Raw genomic sequence first — 13,321 nt, forward strand, 5'->3', positions numbered from 1 at the left:
GTTATTATTATGACCAACAAAAACTCTGCACTAACCCCAATTCAATGTAAGTGAACAGATTTGAATGAACATTGTGTGTCCTAAAGGCGGTTATTTAGAGAAACTCACAGACCTTCCTGTGGACGGTATTAATTAAAACTACTGTAGCCTTCTTTCTGCCAAAGAAATAGTTCCCATGGAAACTATTGCTGTTGTTGTTTGAGAATTATTATTTTCATTTGCCTATTCTCTCTTACATCTACACATTCGTACAAACACAACCTTTGATATTACAAAAACAAACTCTGAGCTCCCCTTGAGATGCTAACAGGTCGAGTGGGAGAGTGTTTCAGGGCATTCAAATGGAAAGGAGAGTTTGACATGAAAGGCCAGCAGATTATCAAAGAGATTTGAGAGAATAAATTGGCTTGACTCTTGTTGGAAAAAAGGATTATTGGATAAGAAAACAGATTGTTTAATGGCCATACTTCCTGACCCTGGCCCCTTTAGTTCTTGGACCATTACCTGTGGCCTCACTTACACCCAGTATAAAATCTGTTCTTCCCACTCTCCTCCCTTACTTCATTTAAAGTCCTGTCATCCCAAGCAAGGGACTGAGACTGCAGGATGATTAAAGATAACCCTCATCTCTCCCGTGTGCCCAATTGGCCACCCTTTAGCCTGCACGGGATTATAAATCCTCACGCTTTTTCACTCGCTGTAACACAAAACAAGGTTCAGGGAGCAAAGAAATCCAGGGATTAGCCATTAAACAAGTCCAAAAGCAGACCTTTGTCCCTTGGACTGATTCCGGATTTCCAACTTGTTCTCGTCCTCGGTTCTTTCTTTGCCCCATTTTTTTTTTTTTTAGCTTCCACTTTCACGGTTGGCCCTTAAAAGGTTTAGGTTAAAAACTTGATCCTGTAAAAAACAGAGTACATTTACTGAAGTACTGTACTTGAGTACAGCTTTGAGGTACTTTTACTTGATTATTTCCATTTTAAGCTACTTTGTTCTGCTACTCCACTACAATTCAGAGGTAAATGGTGCACTTTTACTCCACTAAATGTATTTAATCCCTTTAGTTACTTTACATATTTGGATTAATGATGGTAAATATGATCAGCCCTTGAATTAGACTTTAGTTCACCTGGAGTAAATCCAGCAGCTACCCTGCAGTATACAAAGCCATTCAAACTACTACTACTACTACTACAAACTACTGTCTCTACTTTAAGTACATTTTGATGCTGATACTTTTTTTACTGGAGGAACATTTTGAATGCAGGACTTTAGCTTGTAACAGCATATTCCTACTCTCTGGTACTTCTACTTTTACTCAAGTACAAGATCTGAGTACTTCTCCCACCTCTGCTTTTTTTTTTAGCATGACTACCTAAATCTTTCAACTTGCACGGTGCCCTTGCTCTGTCTAGTCTTGCGTCACAATGCATGTTGATATGTCTAACAGCATTATTAAATTAAGAGTTTATCTTTACTTTCAGAGTTTTTATTTTAGGTTTGTTTTATGTTTTTCTTTCTTATTTTTCTGTTCTTTCCTCATGCCATTGATACATTGGTCCAACAGTCATTATTTCGCAACCCCAATCCTCTGAAAAAAAATCCCATTTGTCCAAAAGCCTGTTTTCCCATCAAACAAATAGCCATTGTTTTCTAGAAGCAATAGACCTGTGTCTATTGCTTCTAGAAAACATACTCCCTTTGCCATAAAAAGAAGAACATGGCTAATTATAATGCAAATTTACGCAAGTGGACCTTCGTGGTAACACTATTTAAATCGGGAGAGGCTTCATGTTTGTTTAAAGAACATTTATTGACACATACGCCACGTGATAGAAATGTTTTAGTCTTTGGCGATTAGACCCTGATCCTGATATCGTATATTTTAAGGGGGAAATGCAGCCTTGAGAATATAGGAAAACGCCCCAAAAAAGAGTCAATGGGAATAAGATTAGGGAGATCGAACCATTTGACATAGGAATTTACCTTAACGGGCAGCACGGATTCCTGCAGAGACATGCTTGAGAATTAGACAAAGAATGGAGACAACGCGAACAATACATGCCTCGTATAGTGAGGCCGATGAAGTTGCATTTGTGATGAATTTAAGTAAGGCTGGAATACAGAGAAAGATGAGAGCTTGAACCAGTGTCGGACAGTAAATTATGCAGTAACGGATTAATAGAGCTCCGGCCCAACCGATTCTGCAGCTCTCTCCTCAGAGCAGTGGCGGCTGGTGGAGTTTTCTCCAGGGGGGCTATAACTCCAAAATGTATAACATTTAAAAAAAAAAGCATGCATACATGTACTAAGATATCAAACGAGTGTATTTACATAAATGAAAACAACAAAAACAATATTATAGATAGATAGATAGAAGTGCAAAGAGAAACAAGTGTGATATATAGAGTATGTACAGTATGCAGTTAAGAGTGATTATGTAAAGATAAGGGCAGTATAAAGAGGTGGGAATAATTGGCATAGTATAAACAGATGTAGTATGAACAAATATACAGATGTGCTATATTACTATACAGAGGGCCAATATACATATATAATAAATATCTATCTATCTCTATATCTATCTCTCTATCTAGATATATCTCTATATCTATATATTTAAATAATATATATCATATATAACATGGACAATACACATACTTTATGACAGAAGGCTGTGACGTCAGCCCCGCCGCCAAATCCAGCTGCATGCAGCAGGAGAGGTGCGCCCCAACATCGTCCTATCTCTTGTATTGAAGAGGAGCTACTGCGCATGTACAACTTTTAACGAGAGTCTATGGGCAAAGATTCCTGCGCCCCAGGGCGGAAATACGTCACCAATCAGACAATGTCAACGAACGAAACAACTTTACTCATCATTAACTATGAAATATTTATCTTGCACATCTAAAAAAATATATACAAATATTTCGAAATATTTTTATTTTATTATTTCATTTTAATTTAATTTTTTTTATGTCTTATTCAAGGAAATGTGGTGAGAGGTGAGTGGTGAGGCGGCGCCCTAGCGCCCTCTATTGGCCAGCCGCCACTGCCTCAGAGTACAACTATTCCTAAGACAATAAGGACATTTGATTAGCAGAAAACACAACCTTGTTCCCAGTGCGCCTATAAGGCTACGAGCACAATGGAACTTCCGGCTAACTTCCGTATGTTGCGTGTACGCTCGACAACTTCCGGTAGGTCGTGTTGTTGTGGTGATTTCCCGGAGATGCTAGTTTCAAGTTGCTGAGTAATAGAGTAAAATGTAGTACAATGAGCGGATTTCGGATAAAAGAGAGAAGGATGTCGTATCAACGAGTCAAAAAGTCGGCCCTACATTGTTGTGTACCCCTTTGTACAAATTCGTCTCGGTACAATAGTACTATTAGCTTCCATAGCTTTCCGGTTGATGTGTCTGTGCGAGCCGAATGGATGGTGAAGGTACGGCGGGACGACTTCATACCAAGCAAGGTTACTCGTGTTTGCAGCAGGCATTTCATAAAGGACGATTTTGTTGTCAATCCGGGGAAATTGAGGAGGTTGAAGAAAGGGACCGTCCCTGCTCTTTTTGCTTGGAATAACTTTCAAGTACCAACACCGAGGGCGAGCGTGTGGGAGCGGAGACACAGAGCTGAGAGCCCTCCTCTTGTCGACCCAGAAGAGATGGAGGTGGCTCCCCTCGCACCGGATCATGATTATTGTTTAACTCAAACAACAGCTATGATCGCGGATCAGTTGGCCGAGGAGAATGAAAGTCTTCACCAGAAAATGAAGGAGATGGAGCTGCAAATTGAGGCTCTCCAGCTGCTGAGTTGTTTCGGATTGAGGCGATATGCCGGGTCGGACGAGGACATCCGATTTTATACCAGGTAAATCGTAATTAAGGTTGTTTTGGATTGCAGAAAGCTGATACTGATATTATCATATGACACAGCACTTAAATACATGTCTTGTACCATATTAACTAGCCTGCTAATACCAGACTCTTTGAATCATGTAGCTGGTAGATGCTACTAGATGGTAGCCTACATTTTAACATTGATAGACTAACAATCACACAAGTCCTATACTTGAGTGAAAGTCAAGATGGGCTACACATGGTTAAATATGTCTCCGGTAAAAGACCACCTTACAAGAGTATTTTAATTTAACCACAGTGCCACAAGAGTATTTTTCTTCAAGTGTCAAATATCAAAAGTAAAATTACTGTCATTTATGATTAATGATATGATTAGGCCGGAAAATGTACTACCTACAGCACTCAGTCAGATGTTTAGGCACAGCCATTCGTTAAGTCTTCTCTTCATGTAAATTAGTAGTAGTAAAGTAGGATAATTGACCTTGTGTAACTAAATTAGTCCACCATGACTAACAATGTTATTTTTTTGTATTTTGTTTGAAAGATTCCATTCTTATGACCACCTGATGGCATTCTGGAGGCTCATCGAGCCAGCAACATCAAGGATGATCCGTGTGACAAGTGCCAAAGAAACATCGGTCTGTGTGGCAGAGAAGAAAACATCCCACAAATCAACCAAGTTGCTGCCAATAGATGAGCTATTTCTTTTTCTAAATTATTGATCAACTGGATGCACACAGAGAGAGCTTGGCCACCAATTTCACATCCATCGAACAACAGCCAGCAGGATCATCACAACCTGGGCCAACTTTCTATACTGCATACTGGGAGCTGTGTGTATCTGGAGGACCCCTGAGGAGATAAAAGCCAACTTAACTCCTGAGTTCAAGGAATATGCAGACACTCAGGTCATTGTTGACTGCACAGAGCTGCAGTGCCAAACTCCATCCTCACTTGTGCTACAGAGTGAGGTGTATTCACATTACAAATCGCACTGTACCTTCAAGGCCATGATTGGAATGGCACCACATGGTCCTCTGACATTTGTTTCTGCGCTCTATGGGGGCTCTATCAGTGATCGTGAGCTCTTTAGACTGTCAGGCATCATACCTCTCCTCTCCCCTGACATGGCTGTGATGGTGGACAAGGGCTTCAGGGTGGACAATCTTTAGGCAGGAAAACTGCACAGGCCTGCCTTCCGCTCCAACAAGGAGCAAATGGCAGCACAGGACATCCTGGAGACACAGTCAATCGCACGGCTGCGAGTTCACGTCGAGAGGCTAATAAGGCGGGTCAAAGAAAACAAACTTTTTGATACTGTAATCCCTTTGTCGATTTGTGGGAGCATTAACCAGCTTTTCACCGTAGCTTGCATCTTGTGCAACTACCAAAATGGACCTCTGGTTAAAGAATGGAGAAAACATAATTGCCAGGTAGAAATTTGACTGTTTGCTTCATGGCTGTCTGCTCCTCTTTTATTTATTTGACAAACAATATACTGATTCACACCACAATTTTGTTTTGCCTTACATATACTGACTTGTATTTTAATTAAATTATTTATTTGAAATCTATATCAACTTTATTTCCCTTCATTTCCCTCAAGTGGTCCTCACACATATTGAATATTGGTTTAAAATCTAGCAATACATTGGTGTGTACACTTTAAGTGAAGTGGTCAATCCTAAACATTTTACAACTCCATAAATAAACTTAAAACAACCCACTTGAAGGCCTCACATTATAATGAGAAATCAACCAGAACAAGACATTTCTAAGAATTCATTGTTTGCTGATCATACAACAGATATTTATGTAGGTATGTGTAGAAAAAAAAGAAGTCTGCTCTCTCTCTTATTTTTTGTATCACATCACTGTCCCTGTATATTCTTTGAATCAGGGTGTCTTCCTCCGCAAACACCACAAAATCGCACCACTCCATCCCCGTTAGGAGCAGCTGACCCTGCACCTGCCAGTAGTAGCCATGACCTGGCTTCAATTCCAGGTTGCCGTCTTTCATTTTCAGATGTGGATAATCCACATAGCTTTTAATGTTTGGACATTTTATTTCCACAAGGCCGAATTCAGAACACTCTGTTGGGTCAAAGACAACCCCATCTGGGGATGTGCCTAACCAGGGTGTGTCAGGGTGTATAACAAAACCACAAGGGTAGTGGTTCACCCTCTTGAGTTGGCAATACTCCTCGATGGCATCATCTTCCATTTCGAGACCCCTCTTCATTGCTGCTGTCTGACGGACCCCTTTGAGCAACCGGTCAGCCATCTTTTCTAAGGTGCAAGGTTTTGCATGGCATATTTCCCCAAAATGTGATGAGGTGAGTCTAGGTTTTCTCAGTCTATGCCAGTCTGTAGATGCACTTTGGCCCCTAGTTGCACCCTCTATGTTCTTAGCCATTTCTCAGGTAACCTCAAGTGACTTGAAGTGCAGCTGTTGATGCTCAGAGAAAACAGACATAAAGCACGATGTTTCCAGTCTGCAGCCAGCCAATGGCAAATCTGGACGTGGTGGAGCATCAGGGTGAGCAACAGAGCGACTTCTTGCCATGGGTTGTTGATATGAAAGAGGACTACCTACTTGTACCAAACCCAGTGCTCAGTTCACCAGTGGCAACTCACAGGTGATACCCATTGTACAAATGGTTGGTGCAGAAACAGGGGTGAACTCTTTGTAGATCTCTGACACTTTGAGAACAGACAGGTCCAGCAACTCTCCACTGGTGGCTTTGTACAGTGTGGACCTATATGAAAATTGGATAAACATCAGTAAGATCCATCATGTAATAACTAAACATAGCAAAACTACAGTTTTCTTGATTGGTTGAGAAAAGTAGGCCTAACAAATTAATTAAAGGCTACTAACTAGAAAACAAATTCTCACCTTACTCCCTCGGCCATGGTCCTCTGCTTTGGTTTGGCAGACATCACAGCCATCTTTTCGATGGGACCTGGTTTATTACCCTGTGAATATAGGTCACAAATAGCAGGGATGAGCTTATGATGTCGGTGGGTAGATGTATTGTAATTATAGTTACATTATTCCGAGACTTGCCATGGTTCTTGGCTTGTACCACTGTTGTTCACTCTCCGTACAGCTCAGCACTGGTGGAACAACTGGAATGTCAAGCTGTGAATAATGTGCAGACTGGAAAAGTAGAGCCAAACAATGGTTACACAACACTGATCCAGCTACACATGTACAGCTGTGATGGACCAGCTCTACAGGAATTGAATCCTTCAGCCCCACCTGTAGCAAGATGTAAAAAAAAAGGGATTAATAATCTTTTTCTTTAGATTTGTTCTGTGTTGATGTTGTCAGTGATACAGTCTATTTGATTTGCAGGTACACATATTATCCCCACTTAAAAAATGCAGTATACCTAGCTAGACTCCACAGGTTCAAATAAACTTTTAGACATATCTTATGTATTTTACCTAGCTGGGATGTTCAGCATACATGGGAAAGCAAACTATACTACACCACTGGTTGCTATCAGTGAAAACACAGTAGGAACGTCAGCATACACTGGTAGATTATAGTGTGAATTGGTTAACCTAGAGAGCAAAGAACCAAAATAACACGGTTAACCAGGAACATGGGTAACTACCTTAACGCTACATTCATCCTACACTCAAACTGTGAGGTGGTTTTGACTTGTCCATTGACGGATGACATAACGCCCTCACACACACTACTCCTGTCACTGGATCTTTCCTGGACACTGAGGGGAAATACAACACCGAAATTAAAATACACACAACCAGTTGCTAATCGTATCAACATAACAACGTATTGAATAACACTTAAAAGTATTTAGTACATTTACGCGATTTGATTTAGAAGTATTTAGCTGCTAGATATTCAATGTAGCTTGCTAAGGTTAACAGCTGAGCTGACAGCTGAGACGTTAGGTAACGCAAACAGCTTGACTTACCTTCAAAGTTGTGGATGTAACTTGATATGTACAGTTTAAATCCCTTTTCACGCTTACAACCGGGTGCAGGTGAACAGTGGTCGACAATCCTGTGGACGACATTCACGTCAACCTTTGGGAGACCTTGTAGACACCAGGTGAAATATGCCATCTTTTCACGATCAAAACCAAAAACTGCAGTGAACCGGAAATGGGTACGCGTACACTCAAGGCGCCGGAAGTAGAACTCCTTAGGTTTGTGCACGTAGCCTCGGACAGCGCCCCGTCAAACAGCGGACCTGCTACGGATCCCAGGCGGATCCACACATCGGATGCGCCTTTTTTCTCATCGCTGACGGTTAGAGAAACAGCCAGAGCGGAGCCAGAACGCTTTGCATTAGTGAGAGCAAGTCAAGTCTGCGGACACGTACACGGTAAGCATTTCAAAATATGCTTCATTTGCTCAGTTTAGTTGCATTTCCAGTACAATTACTTAAATCAAAAGTAGTTAATTGCTTTGTTTGCTGTTTTAATACATTACAAAATATTGTGTAAGCTATGTTAACGTTAACTCAGCTTAACATTAGCCTACTGTTAGAAAAGCATGTTAGCTAAATGAAGAAACACACTCCTCAGTGTCAGTTTCGGTAATTTATTGACAAGGATGACGACACCCTGAAACAGAGTAATGCAGCAAGATAAGCTGACAAAGTATTACATCCATGCAATTTAATCAACACAAATATATACCACGAAACAGAGTATAGTAGTATAACAGTATAATATATATATAGTATAATATAATAGTGGAAACAGTCTTACATGAATGAGTGGACGAACGTCTCAACTCGAGGCAGAGTGAATGAACAATGTTTGAACTAAAATGGCCGCTCAGCACTACCGGGTCAGAGCACGGCATAACCGGGCAGCGACAGCAGTGACACTGCCCTCTAGTGGCCGGCGATAAACTCTTCATCCCCCCCAGACCGGAAAGCTATGGGCCGGAATAGGTTAACGGTCTAGATCCCGTATCCAGCTGCCAGACTCGGGCTCGTAACGTGCAGGCGGCCTCCTCACGCGGCCCGGCCGAATCGGCTGGGGCAGCGTCGGCACCCGTAGGAACAGTGAGGACAGAGGTCGCCTCATCAGCAGGCGTCGGTGGGGAAGCGCCAATAGCCGAGTTGCGGGGCCCGACAGCCGGCCGCTGAGCAATCCCCTGAGGCGTCGCTAGGATGGGAATTGATAAGATTTTTACGATTCCGATTCCCTTATCGATTCTGTGAAACGATTCAATTCCTTATCGATTCTCTTATCGATTCCAATTTGGGGGAAAAAGGAGAATAAACAGTTTGATGTAACATTTATCTTTGTTTTAATGAAAAATATTCTATTGTGACAGTTACTTATTAATCTCTAATAACAAGTGTGTGTGTGTGTGTGTGTGTGTGTGTGTGTGTGTGTGTGTGTGTGTGTGTGTGTGTGTGTGTGTGTGTGTGTGTGTGTGTGCGCGCGCACTCAAGTAGTGTGTGTGTGTGTGTGTGTGTAAAAAAAATTAACAGTTCTTTTGCAGATGAACATATCTGCTTTTCTGTACAAGAAAATGTAACAAATAACAAATACTGAATCATGTAATTACAAGAACAATGTAATCACAAGCACAGTGTGTGTGTGTGTGTGTGTGTGTGTGTGTGTGTGTGTGTGTGTGTGTGTGTGAGTGTGAGTGTGAGTGTGTGTGTGTGTGTGCACTCAAGTAGTAGTAGGGAAAATTAACAGTTCTTTTGCAGAAATATGAGCATATCTGCTTTTTCTGGAAGGATACGGGATCTTTCGGGGCTTATGGTGTCTCCAGCCGTGGAGAACACCCTCTCAGATGGGGTGGAGGAAGCCTGCACACAGAGGTAGTTTTCAGCCAGTCCAGATAGCAAGGGCAGCGTATCCTGCTTGTTCCACCACCACAGTGCGGCGCTATCCTGCAGGGGATGGAGGGCAGGCTTTTATAGAACTGGATTTCCTGATCCACCTTCTGAGCCAGGGAAAGACGGGGCTGTGATTCACGGATTGACTGCAGCTCGTTGTCCTCCTCCTCGAATAGTTCTTCCAAGGCTGTCTTTTTTGATGGTGGTGGCAGTGCCTGAAATTAAATGAACATGAAGTAAAAAAAACAAAAACATATATAAGTCAATAATCATGACAAAACAGCATCCAAAGGTCATTACAAATGAATGAGTTAACTTACATAGTGTTCCTCTACTTCTTCCTCCTCCCCATCTTCGCAGCCTTCCCTCTGTGTCTCTCCTTCCCCTGGGAGCTTGAGAAGTGATGTAAACACATTAATAACTTTTAACACAGAGCCGTAGAAGGTCTCACTCACAATGGAATCAAATGCAATGATAAGACAAACAGAATTTAAACAGAAATTAAAATACCTCATCTTGCTGCCACTGTATTTGCTGTTATTGCAGCTTCCCTGATCCTGTCCCAGACTGCATCACTTTTCACTTTGTATTTAAATCTGGGGTCCAAGATGGTGGCTTCCTCCAGGAATCTCTGAATGTCAGTTCCCTTCAATTTCAAAAAGGAGGATAGGATGACATTAGACTAGTGGTACAAATTGGCCTAAAGCATCAAGGTAAGATTAAATGTAGTTGTGCTTACCTGGTAGCGTTTGGAGAGATCCTTCCAAATGTTCTCCTTGATGCTCCTTGTGAACGCAGAGTCACCTTCCTGCACAGTGTACTGTTGCTCCAGCTTCTGCAAGATGGGCAAAATCTCACCGCAGGTTGCACTTTTGTCGCTGGAGATGGCCAGTGTGGAGGTGTAATGCTTCCGCATGAGATGCACAAACTCCTCTGCTTTCCTTAAGTCCTCGTTGCCTATTCTGTCCAACCTACAATGTAAATAAAAACAGAAAAAGATGTATGTAGCACAAATAAACAAAAACAAAACCAGTCAAAGTTTAAAAAAAAGTTTAAGTCATATTATCATTTAAAATATATATCACCTTTCCTTCTCCATGGGCCTTCTTATGCGTGGATCTATGGCTGCAGCCTGGATAGCAGGGAACTGCTCGGTGAATCTCTCCATCATCAAATAGAGGGAATTCCATCTGGTCCTTACATCCAGGAGGAGCATGTGCTTGGGCAGCTCTGAGGGTTCACATATACACAACACAATGTAAATATTTATTATCTAATAATTTACATACACATACCTATACATGTATATTTTCATATAGTATAATGCTTGCAATGTACTGTAAGGAGAGTATCTTACTGAGCAAGTCTTGTTTCTCTTTAAGAACAACTTTTGCCATGTGGGACCTCTTCATCCAGACAACAATTGCTCGAACTCGTGCTGCCCAATTGGATATGGCAGTGCAGTTGTACAGCTTTTGCGCTCCCAGGTTCAGCGTATGAGCGAAGCATGGAAATTTGACAATTTGCAGCTGTTTGATGGCTACATCCATGTTCGCTGCATTGTCTACAGTTGCTGCCACAACCTTTTCCCGTACACCATATTCTTCTAAAATGTAATCAATCTCCTCTGCTACAGCTGAGCCTGTCTGAGATTGGTACATGGCTTTGGTTTTTAGGACCTTTTCCTTTACCTGGCCATTGCTCACGTAGTGCAGAGTAACCGTGAGATAATGATCCTGACAAAAGCTTGTCCACCCATCAGCCGTGATAGCTGCCTTTGACACTGTTTTCAGTTCAGAGATCACATTTCCCTTTTCCACACCATACCAAGCAGGGATTAAGTGGTTGGTTAAGCTTTCCCTGCTGGGGGCTTTGTATTTTGGATTGAGAACCTTTGTCATCTCCCTAGAAAACATATGAAAATGAATGAGTGTAAACATCTGTTTAATGAGGAGGAAAATATTCTATTCTATTCTATTCTAATCTGACATTTGATAATCTGACAACAACCTCACATTCACCTACCGAAATTCAGGGGCGTCTACTGTAGAAAATGGGTGCAAACCCTTAACAACAAATTTGGTAACTGCCCGGTGACATTCTTCTACCTTTGCCTGGGACATTTTATTTCTGCCTGCCTCGACGAAAATAGAAGCCAGAGGTAAACGGGAGCAAGTGCTGCTAGCCTCTGAGTCAGCCAGACTACCCGTCTCGTCCCGGTCATCATCTTGTTCTAAATCTAACGAAGAAGGCATTCGTTTGATGAAAAAGCAATACTGTACAATTTCGGGAAATAAACTAATTTCCCACCTCCCTTTGATTTAAATAAATGAGCGTCACCTTTCTCTGGCTCCCTGAATCGGCGGCGCAACTTACTAGCATGTTTCATTAGCTACATAGCAACAGCTAGAATTCTTCCCTAGAACTACGGATGCCTTGCCATCAAGTAAGCTAATTAAACATGCTAGCAAGGAACGGCTTGATTAACCAGAAACATAAACTCCCTTAATTACCCCAAGGAGAGGTAGGAAATGGGTTTATTTCCAGAAATGGCGTGGTACATAATTTACTAGGAATCACATTAAGGATTAGTCAGTGGGATAGCTACTTACCACCAGAGTTGCCTTCGGTGTTAGCCCCCAAGGTCACGGTCGTAGAAGCTTGGATGCTGTCACTCCGAAGGGCATCAAAAACGCGACACTCGTTAAAGTTTATCCCGTGTTGTGTGCGCAGATGTTTATGCATATTTGAAGTATTCCCTCCCGCCGATGTTTTCAACAATTTGCAGTGGTTGCAAAACGCCCTGTTGCCATCCTTATGTAATGTGAAATGAAGCCACACTTTGGACCGTTTTAACCTTAGGGGTGCCATTTCAGACTTGTAAAAAGTATCACGAGCGTCACCTGCGTAACCAAGCAACTACGCCACGTCAAGCCGGGCTTACTGAATCATTCGTGTGTACCTTGCTGCGTAAATAACGTTACATAAACCGTGCGGTCTGGAATCTATAAGAGAATCGTTTAACGAGCTGCCAAACGGTTCCATGGAATTGAAACACAAGGAACCGGTTCTCAACAGGAACCGGTTCTCGATTCCCATCCCTAGGCGTCGCCCAGCCCGGGTGGATAGGTGGGGGCTGATGACCCAGGGCAGCGGGCGGCGGCGACGGCGCAGCCAACTGCTCACGGGCGCAGTGTGTGCCGGCGTGTAGGCTTGGAGGAACCGCCGGTTTGCGCAGTGTCAGACGTCCCGAACCGTCAACCCTGACCCGATACTGGTCGTGGCCCGGCGACTCCACCACGATCCCTGACCTGTCCCATTTGTGGGGGCTCGGGCCTTGCTGGTTCTGGAGGAATACCCTTTCGCCGAGTGCCAATGGGCGGAGCGGTCTCGAGTGAGTCCCCAGAGACTCGGTGGTACGGGACATACAGGTCCGAAGGGCGTCCTCCTTCGCCGCCCATGCCTCGCGCCATAGCAGGCGGATATGACGGTTCGAGAACTTCTCGAGGCGGTTCACGAAGGAAAGTGAGCCACGAAGGGGGCGGCCGAAGATAATCTGTGCTGGCGAGAGGTCGCAGTCGGGGTCAGGCGTGTTACGCAACTGCAGCATA

General features: G+C 42.8%; 1 long non-coding RNA gene across 2 annotated transcripts; it reads right to left on the bottom strand.

Moving 5' to 3' along the window:
* Positions 1–10,597: 10,597 nt before the first annotated feature.
* LOC134863495 (uncharacterized) lies at positions 10,598–12,362 on the bottom strand. Of its 2 annotated transcripts, XR_010165669.1 has the most exons (4): positions 12,323–12,362; positions 11,402–11,949; positions 10,796–10,940; positions 10,598–10,681 (listed from the first exon to the last, which is right to left on the bottom strand). It is a non-coding gene; the product is annotated as an uncharacterized LOC134863495 (long non-coding RNA). The 2 variants fall into 2 exon arrangements; XR_010165668.1 differs by having other exon boundaries at positions 11,402–12,348.
* Positions 12,363–13,321: the final 959 nt, after the last annotated feature.

The sequence above is a fragment of the Eleginops maclovinus genome, chromosome 4, assembly GCF_036324505.1.
Source record: "Eleginops maclovinus isolate JMC-PN-2008 ecotype Puerto Natales chromosome 4, JC_Emac_rtc_rv5, whole genome shotgun sequence".
Taxonomy (NCBI): domain Eukaryota; kingdom Metazoa; phylum Chordata; class Actinopteri; order Perciformes; family Eleginopidae; genus Eleginops; species Eleginops maclovinus.